We start from the raw sequence: 12,883 nt of genomic DNA, 5'->3' as shown, positions 1-12,883 counted from the left end.
ATATTGGTTTGGTATTACTTATATGTTTCCGCTGTATAAAAATGGTTATGGCTGGTATAATGATGAGTTGTGGTTTGGGTTGGTTTAATTAAGTAGTATGGGATGTTTAATTATATATTGTATTTATTATTAAAAAAAAAGAGGTCGGGTTGTTTCAGTTTCCGGGTGCGGTTGTTTAAGTCTCTGCCTCTTTTAGCAATTATTTCACGTGATAACAATAACACTTCTTGATTATGCGAGACCTTGTGTAGGAAAGTTGTTCCCACAATGTCTTCTTCTTAGTAAACTAAGTGGACAGATCAAGATCTCCTTGCCTAAGCATAGTCATAGTCTACTCTAGTTGGTATTTCCTTGGTCAATTGTTTACTTTGAACCTAGTAAATAAATTTCAACAGCATCTTGATAGTACAATATGCTATCATAAATCTCCTTATTCACGACGTTCAGGATCCATGATTTTACCATATTGTTACACCTACTCCATATCTTGAAATCATAATCACTCTCACACGGTCACAACATAAATCCGTCAATAAAAGAAAGCTTATTCTTAGCTTCTAGACTGGTTCTCATCGCTATAGAACATCTATTGTAATTTGTTCAATCTAAGACACGAGCAACGATCGTTAAACCTGGATGATCGAAGGATTGAAGATTGAAAGGATTGTGAGATGATTCTGATTGTTGCGACATCGATCCGTGAGCTCCATATCCCTCTGAGCGTTGAGAACGTTGTTTTTCCCAAATCCAATTTCAGGTTCTTCATAGATCACCGATTCGCGAGTAACCTTAGCTGCAGATCCATCGTACTCCGGTGTAACACTTTGGCTCTTCTGTTTTTCCACTTTTCGCACTAATTTCTTCTAATCAAAGCTTCGGAAGAACAATCGAAGAAGATGAAGATGATTGATCGGTGTAATTTGAAGGAATCGAAAGAAGATGAAGATGAAATCAGCATATTTTGTGGAAAAAAAGCTCTGATACCATAACAGAATCATAAAACAAAAGATTTGTGAAATAGTTTTTTTGATTGATTGATTTTAACAAACTTTACAATGAATGTTATATACATCTGAATAGAACTAAACCTGATCTAAACTAAACCGGAAATTAATCTAGGGTAAATTAACCAATGTATATAAACCAGCTACTCTACTAGAAGTAATTGTAGAATATGTGAGTTAAATAAAAATATGTGAGTTAAGTCAGTAACCATCAAACACAATCAACAATTTTTCATTAACAAATATTGATCGACACGATGATTAAATTTAAAGTACTATAAGTTGTGTAGTTAACCAAATTGTATATCAGTCCCTGTATTATACTATACTTAAATTGTACGTCAATCTTGAACTACATGTTCGCTTTAAGAATATCGTTATATAGCAATTGTGTCGTACGTATTAACACATATTAATGGATTATGAATTGTTAGACGTTGACATTTAGCTTATTAGTTGTTTGTTATTTTAATTGTGTTTCTAGTTCTGCAGTTGAATTGAATGTGGTTAGGTTGATAATGAATATAAGATCACTAAATTGAATGTGGTTAGGTTGATAATGAATATAAGATCACTAGTTGAATTATTATATTAAAAACAAAATGAGTCTGGTTTCAACAACTAATTTATATTTATGAAGTACATGTCGATGCAACAGATGTCGAGTTAGTGTTTTGGATTTTGGGATTTTAATATAAAAATAGAATAAATAAAATCAAGAAATTTAAATTCATTCCAGCCAAATTTATGTTTGAAAATTTCTCTCTCCCTCTATACATATATCTATTAATTAGATTATAACTCATAGTATACCGCAAGTAAATTTTGATTTAATTTTTTGTTAATGCATTATTTTAATACTAATTTTTTTAATGTATTATTTTGTTAATTTTAGTGATTTAGCGTAATATACCGTATAACAATTTTTGTTTTCACAATTTTAATTACGTCAGTTTAATTTGATATATTTTATATTGGTGTTGTTAAAAGTAAAATGAGGATTAAACCATATTGAAGTATCATATTAATGATATTTTAATTTTTAATATTATCAATTCAACTCTGTCATGTCATATAATCCATCCTGAAATATACCCCGTTTATGTAATTTTGAAAATTTAATATGTTTAAGTGTTCATAGTTTTAAAAATTTTATTAATTTTAGATATATCAACTATAATATTTTAAACTTCTTAAATGTTAATAATTTACTATATACGGTTAAATTAAACAGTTACTAAAAACCCAAATTAAACTCATAATATACTGTATAACTATATTTGTTTAATACAATTTTAATTAAGTGACATATATTAGTGTTGTTAAAAACATTAAAATAAAAATTTAATTCGTACTCAAATATCGGATTAATGATTTTTTATTTTTATTTTTATTAAATCAAAATCGTCTTGTTATATATATAATTTATTTGTGTTGTTTAAAAATTAGAAGAAACTATGAAGTCTTCTTTTCCATGTTTTCAAAATTTCAAATGCATCGTTTACTTTATTTTCTTTATGCTTATTGATTCTTACATGTGTATGTATATATGGTCAACAAATCATGTGCATATTATTAATATTTTTTTTGATCTTTTAAATATTGGTGTTTCTAGAATTAAAAATGATCATAAATAAGTTAGAATTATTTTCTTGTTTAGACTTCTCAATTATTATATTTCTTCTTTTTTCATAATGTTACATCATTGAGTTGTACATGTGTTATTAAAATATTATCAATGTTTTATACATATAACTAAACAAATTGTGAAATATTAATTTCATTCGGAAAAAATAGTATGAAGAAAGTATTGATTTGACGTATGTACTACAAATAATTAAGAAAGTAACTATTTTACATTTATTTATTAAATACAACTAATTTTATGGATCAATAATAAGTTAATAACTAATAAATGAGATCTATCGTAAAATTAATTAACATTCAAATTAAGTTTGAGGGGTGAGTATTAATATAAAATAGTTATAATAAAAATGTATATTGGAAACACATTCAAAATATCTATAAGAAAACACGATATAAAACTTGACATTTGATAATACAGTAAAACCGGTTGTCAAAAAAGAAAGATAATACAGTAAAACCTCTATAAATTAATAATATTGGGACCAAAACATTTTATTAATTTATCTATAAATTAATAATAATTATTTTATAGTATAAAATATAAACTAATAATAATTAATTTATAGATATATTTTTTAATTGTTAAAATTTCAAAAAAATTATGAATTGAGATAATTTTAGCAAAATAAGATTAGACTTTCAGATGCTGTAAATTTTATAGTTTTTGAATTGAATTTGTAATATTTAGAAAACATTATTGACAATAAATTATAAATACTATTTACAAATTGTTATGAAAGTTAGAGAAATCGAAGGAGGTTTCTCTCTTATCTTATTATTGATTTAATCGTTTAGAGGTTACATATATATAGTAAAGTAAAGGCTTAAACATAAACCGACTTAGAATAAAGACAATATGGGCGATGGGCCTTTGTGGTATTGGACATGTATGGGCCGGTTATGGAAGTCCACTCCAAATGGTTTACAATGCTCCCCCTTGGATGACATAACCGTGACAATGCTAAGGGATCTCCGTAATGCGCTTGGGGGTGCTGCCTCGTTAAAACCTTACCAGGAAAACCCAGTGGGACAAAACCAAGGAAGGAAAAAGAGTACAGCATGCATTACTCCCCCTGTTCTAAGCATCACTAGAAGTCTTTAAGTCTCCGCATTCCAATCTGGTGCGTGAGCTTCTTGAATGTTGATGTCGGTAAAGACTTGGTGAAGAGGGCGGCTGAGTTGTCGCAGGATTGAACTTGTACCACTTGAACTTCTCCGTCCTTTTGTAGTTCATGTGTGAAGAAGAACTTTGGTAATATGTGCTTCGTCCGATCTCCCTTAATGTACCCTTCTTTGAGCTGTGCGATGCAGGCCGTATTGTCCTCATATATAAATGTTCCTTCCTTATCATCGGCCATGCCACAATTTGTCCTCATATGTTGAATCATTGATCTCAACCAAACACATTCACGGCTGGCTTCGTGAATTGCTAGAATCTCCGTGTGATTAGATGAAGTGGCCACAATGTTTTGCTTCATAGAACGCCACGAAATCGCGGTACCACCGTGTGTAAACACATAGCCGGTTTCAGACTTTGAATTATGTGGATCCGATAAGTAACCGTTCAAGTGCCTTTGGGTCGGACAAGAGCTAAATCTAGCTAGGAGGTTCACGGCAAAACATATGTCTGGTCTAGTGTGGCTAGCCAAGAACATTAACGCTCTTATAGCACTGAGGTATGACACTTCCGGACCGAGAACTTCTTCATCTTCCTTCTTTGGACCGAATGGATCTTTATCCAAATCAAGGGTCCTTACAACCATTGGGCTAGTCAATGGGTGAGCTTGGTCCATATTAAACCTCTTGAGTACCTTTTTAGTATATGCCATTTGATGCACAAGGATTCCATCATTTATGTACTCAAGTTGCAATCCCAAACAGAATTTAGCCTTGCCTAGGTCTTTCATCTCGAATTCTTTCTTTAGATATTCGACTGTTTGGGCGATTTCCCCAGAGGTTCCTAGGATATTTAAATCATTCACATATACTGCTATGATTACAAACCCTTTTTTTGCAAACTTCTTTACAAAAATACATGGACTGATGGGATCATTCTTATAGCCTTCTTTAGCTAGGTACTCACTCAATCTATTGTACCACATACGCCTACTTTGGTTCAGTTCATAAAGGGATTTGTCTAGCCTTATGCAGTATTGTTCTCGAGAACCGCTCTTATCTTTGAGCTCAATACCCTCTGGTAATCTCATATAAATCTCATTTTCCAGTGGACCATAAAAATATGCGGTAACAACATCCATTAACCGCAAATCCAGTTTTCTCTTATAACCAGACTTATTAAATATCTAAAAGTCGTTGCATCTATCACAGGGGAGTATGTCTCCTCATAATCTATTCCTGGTCTTTGAGAGAATCCTTGTGCTACAAGCAGTGCCTTATATCTCACGATTTCATTATTCTCATTTCTCTTTCTTACAAAGACCCATTTATGTCCAACAGGCTTTGTATCGAATGGTGTCCTTAAGATCGGACCAAACACATTTCTCTTCTTTAAAGAGTTCAACTCCACGTCAATGGCTTCTTTCCATTTTAACCAATCTTTACTTTGAGTGCACTCTAATATAGACGTGGGTTCATGATCCTCATTTATTTTAAGTGCTACCTTATAAGCAAATACATCATCGATGTCGACATCTTTTCGGTTCCATTGTATTCCAGACATGATATAATTGATTGAGATCTCATTATTATCAATACCTTCAGGTCCTTGAGGTTCAGCGTCCCAAACCTCATTTGGTACCTTAGGATTTGCCGCGGCCATGTCTGTTATTTCCTTAACCTCGGTATGATTTGCACTTTTCTTGATTTCCGAGGGTTCTTATCTTTGGAACCTAATGGTCTACCACGTTTCAAACGGGCCTTAGACTCTGTAGCAACTTGATTATTGTGTTCCTTGTGAACACCAATACGTACTGGTGCATTACAAGCTGGTATGTACGATTTTGTTTCTCTCTTTGGGTCAGCAAAAGAATCTGGCAATTGAATAGCTAGCTTTTGCAAATGTATAATCTTTTGGACCTCTGCCTCACATGCTAGAGTCCGAGGATCTTGCCAATTTAAGGATGTTTGATTCCATGATATTTCTTTGACCAGCTTGTTATTCTCTTCACCCAACATAGAAAATTCGGATTCAGCAAACTGACAATCCGCGTATCTAGCCTTAAATAAATCACCCGTAGTTGGCTCAAGATACTTAATAATGGTGGGAGAATCATATCCAACATATATTCCCATCCTCCTTTGAGGTCCCATCTTAGTTCTCTATGGTGGAGCAATTGGTACATAAACGGCACACCCGAATGTTTTTCGATGGGATATGTCTGGCTCATGACCCGTTAATAATTGGGATGACGAATATTTATGTTCACTAGATGGCCTGATGCGTATAAGCTCAGCTGCATGTAATACTGCGTGTCCCCAAGCCGACACAGGAAGCTTCGACCTCATAAGTAATGGCCGAGCAATCAATTGAATACGTTTAATGAAGGATTCAGCTAATCCATTCTGTGTATGGACATGTGCCACGGGATGTTCCACACTCACCCCCGTGGACATACAATATTCATTAAACGCTTGGGATGTAAATTCACCAGCATTGTCTAGACGTATAGTCTTACGTGAAAATCTGGAAAGTGGGCTCGCAGACGTATAATTTGGGCCAACAATCTAGCAAACGCAAGGTTTCTAGTTGACAATAAACAAACATGCGACCATCTGGTCGATGCATCAATATGGACCATGAAATATCTAAACGTCCCACAAGGTGGGTGTATTGGTCCACATATATCTCCTTGTATCCTTTCCAGAAAGCTTAAAGTCTATTTAGTGACTTTCACTGTTGATGGCCTTATAATAAGTTTCCCTTGTGCACATGCTACACACGTGAGATGTTTAGGGATAAATTTTCTCTCTTTAAGAGTGTGCCCATTAGAATTCATTATTAGCTTACGCATCATGTTAGAACCCGGATGGCCAAGCCGGTCATGCCATAAAGTGAATTGTTCATTGAACATCTTATTCATTGCCAAATTAGCTTCTATCATATTAATCCTAGCATGGTAGAGACCAGTGGCTAGTGCAGGTATAGACTCTAGGACTTTCTTATGTCCTTGGGTGATTTCGGTAATGTATAGGAACTCTTTGTTTCCTTCACCCTTTGTCTCAACATGGAAACCATTCAACCGAATGTCCTTAAAGCTCAATAAACTTCTCTTTGAGCTGGGTGAATATAGGTCATCACTTATTTCAAGATGTGTGCCATTAGGTAATAAAATATGAGTCTGGCCGTAGCCCTCAATAAGGCTTGCTATACCCGCAATTGTACTAATATTGGCATTTTTTATTATGAGATTAACAAAATTATCTCTTGTCCTTCAAAATTGTGTGGCTTGATCCACTATCAACCACAAGTATATTCTTGTCCTCAGCCATTTCTATAATGGACAAGAGTTTATGTTTTAAACTTAAAGTAATAAAACAAGAAAATATATATTGAAGGAAAATAAAATAATTGAATTTAAACCAAAAGTAATAATCCAAACAATAATCCAATCAAATGTAATGCATAAAAATATAAAATTAAATCAAGACCACATTTGAGTTTAATTATCCTCTCTCAAGCAATCGGAAGTTTCATAATCCAATAGGTCATCCTTCTCATGGTCGAAATCACTTTCACCATCGAGATAACCAGGTTAGCTTCTGGATTCTTTTTCAAATTCTCTTGATAGAGATCAACAAAGTGCTTAGGAGTTCTGCATGTCTTTACCCAATGGTTTTCCATACCATATCTACGACAAGTGGACTTGGTCTTATATTGCGGTTTAAATACACCGCGGCCTCTACCCCGACCACGGCCGAAGCCTGATCGGTTCCCACGGCCTTGACCACCAAAATTGTGTCCTTGGTAGTTCCCACGACCAGGACCACCACGTCCACTTCCTCCACGGCCACGGCCATACTTGCCCCTATGGACATAGTTAGACTCTTTAGTCTCTTTCGGCTCTTTTGGCACTTTAGGATTTTTCTTTTTCATGTCAACCTTGTGTGTTTCTGGTAATGGAGCTGTACCAGGAGGTCTTAATGCACTATTCATCATCAATAGCTCATTGTTCTGCTCAGCAAGCAGCAAACAAGAGATGAGACTTGCATATGTCTTAAACCCCTTTTCACGATACTGTTGTTGAAGCAGTATGTTGTTGGTCTGAAAGGTTGAGAATGTCTTCTCTAGCAAGTCCTTCTCAGTAACCTCTGTACCACATAACCTTAGGATTGAGACTATCTTAAATAGCTCTGAGTTATACTCATCCACAGAATTGAAGTCCTGGATCCTTAGGTTTTTCCAATCAAATTGAGCCTTTGGGAGGAGCACCGTCTTTTGGTGTCCATATCTGTTTTTCAACTCTGTCCAAAGGTCAAGAGGATCTTCAACAGTGAGATACTGGTTCTTGAGACTCTCAGCAAGGTGGTGGCGTATATGCACAATTGCCTTGTACTTATCCTTTTCGGCACATTCAACCTCATCCTCAATGCATTCGCATAAATCCTTTGATTTCAGATGGATCTTAGTGTCCAAAACCCATTGCAAGTAGTTGTCTCCAGAGACATTAAGGGCAGCATAGGAGAGGTTGTTGAGCTTTGCCATCTGCACATTACAGAACAAACATCCGATCATTAGCATGCAGTATTTGAGACTGTACCATGCAACAATTTAAGGCCATGCGGTATTTGAGACCGAACCATGCCAATCACTTAGGGCCATGCGGTATTTGAAACCGAACCATGCCACTCTATTACACTCAAATATCGTGGATCATGCATGAAAAAACAAAAATCCTAGATAGCATATGAACTAGCATGCAAAGTTTTCCTTTTTCTTAAAATTTCCTTTTCTTAGATAATTTTGAGTTTTAGAAATTTTCCTTTTATTTAACTTTTCCTTTTCTAATTAGGATTAAGACAAAATTCTCTTTGTGGTCCGTATTTTAGGGACTACACCTCGGTATAGTGTACTTAGCAATGAAGCATTGCTGAATCCATGATGAGGGCATTCTGTAAATTTTCCTTTTATTTAACTTTTCCTTTTCTAATTAGGATTAAGACAAAATGATCCGATTTTAATTAGGATTTTAGGGTTTATGCAATCGAAATTTACAGAAATGATTTTAACAATAATCGATTCAATATTCTCCCTATGCAAGTTTCGATTTTAATTTCAAGGATGCATGCAAGGCATAATGCAAACAAGCAATTCGGATTTTAAACAACCTAGAACAACCAGATTAATACTTTCTCTATGAATTTAGGTTTTAGTTCTAAGGATTCATGCAACCAATTCTCAAAGAAACAATCAACATAATTGGATTTTAATCATAGTATAATTGGTTCGATTTGCAAACAATCTAAGCAGCCCTAAACCTCATAACAACCGATTTTAGAGTTTTAAAGTTTTAGGGTCTAAAGCTTAGGGTTTATGTTTGTTGATTGTCTACTTGTAGATTTAGGGTTCCTTTAGATTTAAGAGATCAGGTTCGATTTATAGGTTCTAAGGGGGTTTGATTTATTTACCTTCCACCGTTTGGAGATTGACTGGAATTGAGAGCTAAAAACCTCGGTTTTACCTTGAATTGATTCACGAACCTCAAACTCGAACTAGACAAGCACACGAACCGATCACGAACAGGAGCTGGACCACGAACACGCCTTGATCTCCAAACAGGAACTGATCACGAACAGGGATTGATCACAAACAGGTACCGATCGCCGAGCTTGAATAACGAACTAGATCCGGTTAGGAAGTTGGACGAACTAGGGTTTATGAGCGGCGACGGTTTAGGGTTAGGAACTTTTTCTCAGTTGGAGTTTAGAGCTTTCGTGCTGATAACGTGTTATGAAAGTTAGAGAAATCGAATGAGGTTTCTCTCTTATCTTATTATTGATACAATCGTTTAGAGGTTACATATATATAGTAAAGCAAAGGCTTAAACATAAACCGACTTAGACTAAAGACAATATGGCCGATGGGCCTTTGTGGTCTTTGACATGTATGGGCCGATTATGGAAGTCCACTCCAAATGTTTTACAACACAAATTCACTTATACACATGACATACATAAATTCAAATTTATGAACAATAATATCAATTGTCGTATTTGAATAGTTTATCAAACCATCAAAATGTAAATGATTCATATCTAGAAATTGAAAAATTTTAAATAAATTAGCTATTTTTACGACATGTTATAGAATATTTTATATCATTATAGTTTAAAAATACAACATTATAATTGTTTTATAGATATAAGCTTTAGGAGCAGCATATATTATTACATCAGCATATATCAATAAATTTACATGATTATTAGTTTATGATATTATTGGGACCATATTTACATGAAAATTTCAAAAAACTTATTATTTTATCGAATTTTGTTATTTTTTACACTGTTCCAATTCGGGACTAGCAAAATTTGTAAAGTACTATTTATAGAGATTTTACTGTACAGTAAAATATATTACAAATTTAACATTCAAGAGTTTTTATTACTCACGCCTCGCGTAGGCAATTAGTAAATTTGGATTGTTGAATAGCTAAAATGAAATAATTATCTTACAAATACTTTTTCTATATTTTAGATATGATTTAGTGATGGATTTTCCTATACTTAATATTAGTTCTTTTTTCAGAATATTTACCATTAATTCACCAATTCAAAGTAATTAACTTGCAGAAGTTATATTATAATAAATTAATTAAATAATTTATAAAAATATGTAACGAAATAATTTAATAATAAATTTAGGTAAACATTATTTTAAAAGGAGGAGGTAAATACAAATTGGAAACAATTCAAAGAAAATATACAACATACCATTAGAAAATATCAAAATATATTAAATATTTAAAAATAAATAGAAAATCGTTATAAACTTCATACGAAAAAATCATTGAAGACACCATTTTTTGCAGCTTCATCATTTTACCTCCAGAAAATGTAAATTAATCATACGAATAAAAAATAATATGCAATATAAGCTTCGTTCTTACCATCATATTAATAAAATATTCACCGGTAATATATCAAATTGAAGCCTCACGACGAGTAGTTTAAATCTATATTAGAAATTTAAAATCTAATGTAGATGACCATGAAAACATTTTGAAAATACGTATAAAGCTTATATTACATATCATTTTTGATTTTGTATGATTGATTTGCATTTTCTTGAGGTTGGAGATAATGTTACAAAATCAACGATTTGAAGATTTTTTTTTTGCTAAAACCCAGTCGTTAAACTAAAAAGAAATAAAATTTAGAACAATATGTTAATTTAAAGTTATATCTTACAACTATTCTATTATAAAATAGTCTACCAGGGATAAAGTAGTTATTATACGGTTTTCACACAAGGGATCCAGAATTTAAATGGTAGATGATTATTGAGATTATTACCTCATAAACAAAAAATGTTTAGGTATATTCTTTACTTGATCTATGTAAAGATCTGGACAAAACAAAATATGATTTGGAAGAAACATCACAATGTATTCGATCGCCATGATATGCGAAATCGAGGTATACACTATTAGAGTAGAGCTTGCATTGCACATGCAATGTACAATACTCCAATCTTTGTTTAATTAATTTTAAGTAAATTATTAAAATGTCATTACAAGATATTTTATTATAATGCCTTGAAGAATATGTAGTTAAAAATAAGATGAAAATATATATATTTTTAGAGCAAATAATAAAACATGCTATTAAAAAAAATCAAATTATCATATATTTTTGTACATTAATTTATCGTAAAATCGTATGAAGTGAAATTTGGATAAAGATTTTCCTCTATTCTTAAATTATTTCTATTCATTTTAAAAGTTAGAAATTAAGAAAAATGTTTTTGAAAGTTCAAGATGTTACCACAATTATTTAAAATATTAATAACTATATACAGTAAAACCTCTATAAATTAATAATGTTGGGACCAAGACATTTTATTAATTTATAGTGATATTAATTTATCTATAAATTAATAATTATTAATTTACAGTGTAAATTAATAATTATTAATTTATAGATATATTTTTAATTTTTTTTTTTTTTTTAAATTATGAATTGGAACAATTATAGCAAAATAAGATTAAACTTTCGGATGTTATAAATTTTATGGTTTAGGAATTGAACTTGTAATATTTATAAAGCATTATTGACAATAAATTACAAATACTATAAACAAATTGACTTATACACATGACATACATAAATTCAAATTTATGAATAATAATAATATTAATTCTCATATTTTAATAATCTGTCTAATTATCAAATTGTAAATGATGCATATCTAAAAATTAAAACTTTAAAATTTAATTATTTGTATGACATGTTATAAAATATTTTAGAGATATCATTATAGTTTGAAAATACAACATTACAAATGTTCTATAGAAATGAGTTTTAGGAGAAACATACACTATTATATCAGTATATATATATATAAATTTACATGATTATTAATTTATGATATTATTGGGACCATATTTTATATTAAGATTTCAAAAAAATTATTATCTTATTATCTTATCGAATATTGTTAATTTTTACACTGGCCCAACTTGAGACCAGCAAAATTTATTAATTTATAGTGATTATTAATTCTTAAGAGATTATTCTAAAGCGTCACCAAAATTTTTGGTTGCCTATATATGTAAGTTTGTCATTTTTGTAGGCTGCAAAAGTGCAAATAATTCACCAAAATTGAAAATTTAATCACCCGGTATGACATCTGAATCGCAGTTGAAACCGGTTTAAATAGCCGGGTCCGGTTTAGTTACGAACATCACAAATCCGTGACTGTTGGAAACAACGTAAAGACCTAAAATTTATGAAAGCGACTTCAATTTGTTTATTTTGTGTGTGTGCCTCATATCTCAAACGAACAATGGTTGGTTCCTGTTTCTGAATTCGTGAAACTTTTGACTCGGTTATACATCTTGACTCACTGATTCGGTTTCGCCGGTGACCGAGATTGCATTACAGGTATCACCTTTCTCTACCTTGTTGACTAAATTTCCCAATCTGTAGTTTACTATGAATTAGATTCTCGAATTCGATTAGGGTTACACGAAATTTGGGATTTTTATTATTACAAAGGGGCTTCTTGAATTGGTTTAGGACAAGTGATTGTGTTTTTTTTTTTTTTTTTTTTT

At 32.0% G+C, this 12,883-nt stretch overlaps 1 protein-coding gene across 1 annotated transcript in view; it reads left to right on the top strand.

Annotated features, from left to right (window-relative positions):
* The window catches only part of LOC104707248, a 2,299-nt gene continuing 1,988 nt past the window's right edge, over positions 12,573–12,883 (top strand). Inside the window, exon 1 of the mRNA XM_010423555.2 lies at positions 12,573–12,713. The gene's annotated coding sequence lies outside the window, so the exon portion shown is untranslated. The remainder of the gene's footprint in view (positions 12,714–12,883) is intronic.

This window comes from Camelina sativa, chromosome 8 (genome assembly GCF_000633955.1).
Source record: "Camelina sativa cultivar DH55 chromosome 8, Cs, whole genome shotgun sequence".
Classification (NCBI taxonomy): Eukaryota; Viridiplantae; Streptophyta; class Magnoliopsida; order Brassicales; family Brassicaceae; genus Camelina; species Camelina sativa.
The sequence above is the reverse complement of the archived record's forward strand: the minus strand, read 5'-3'. Positions and strand labels throughout refer to the sequence as shown.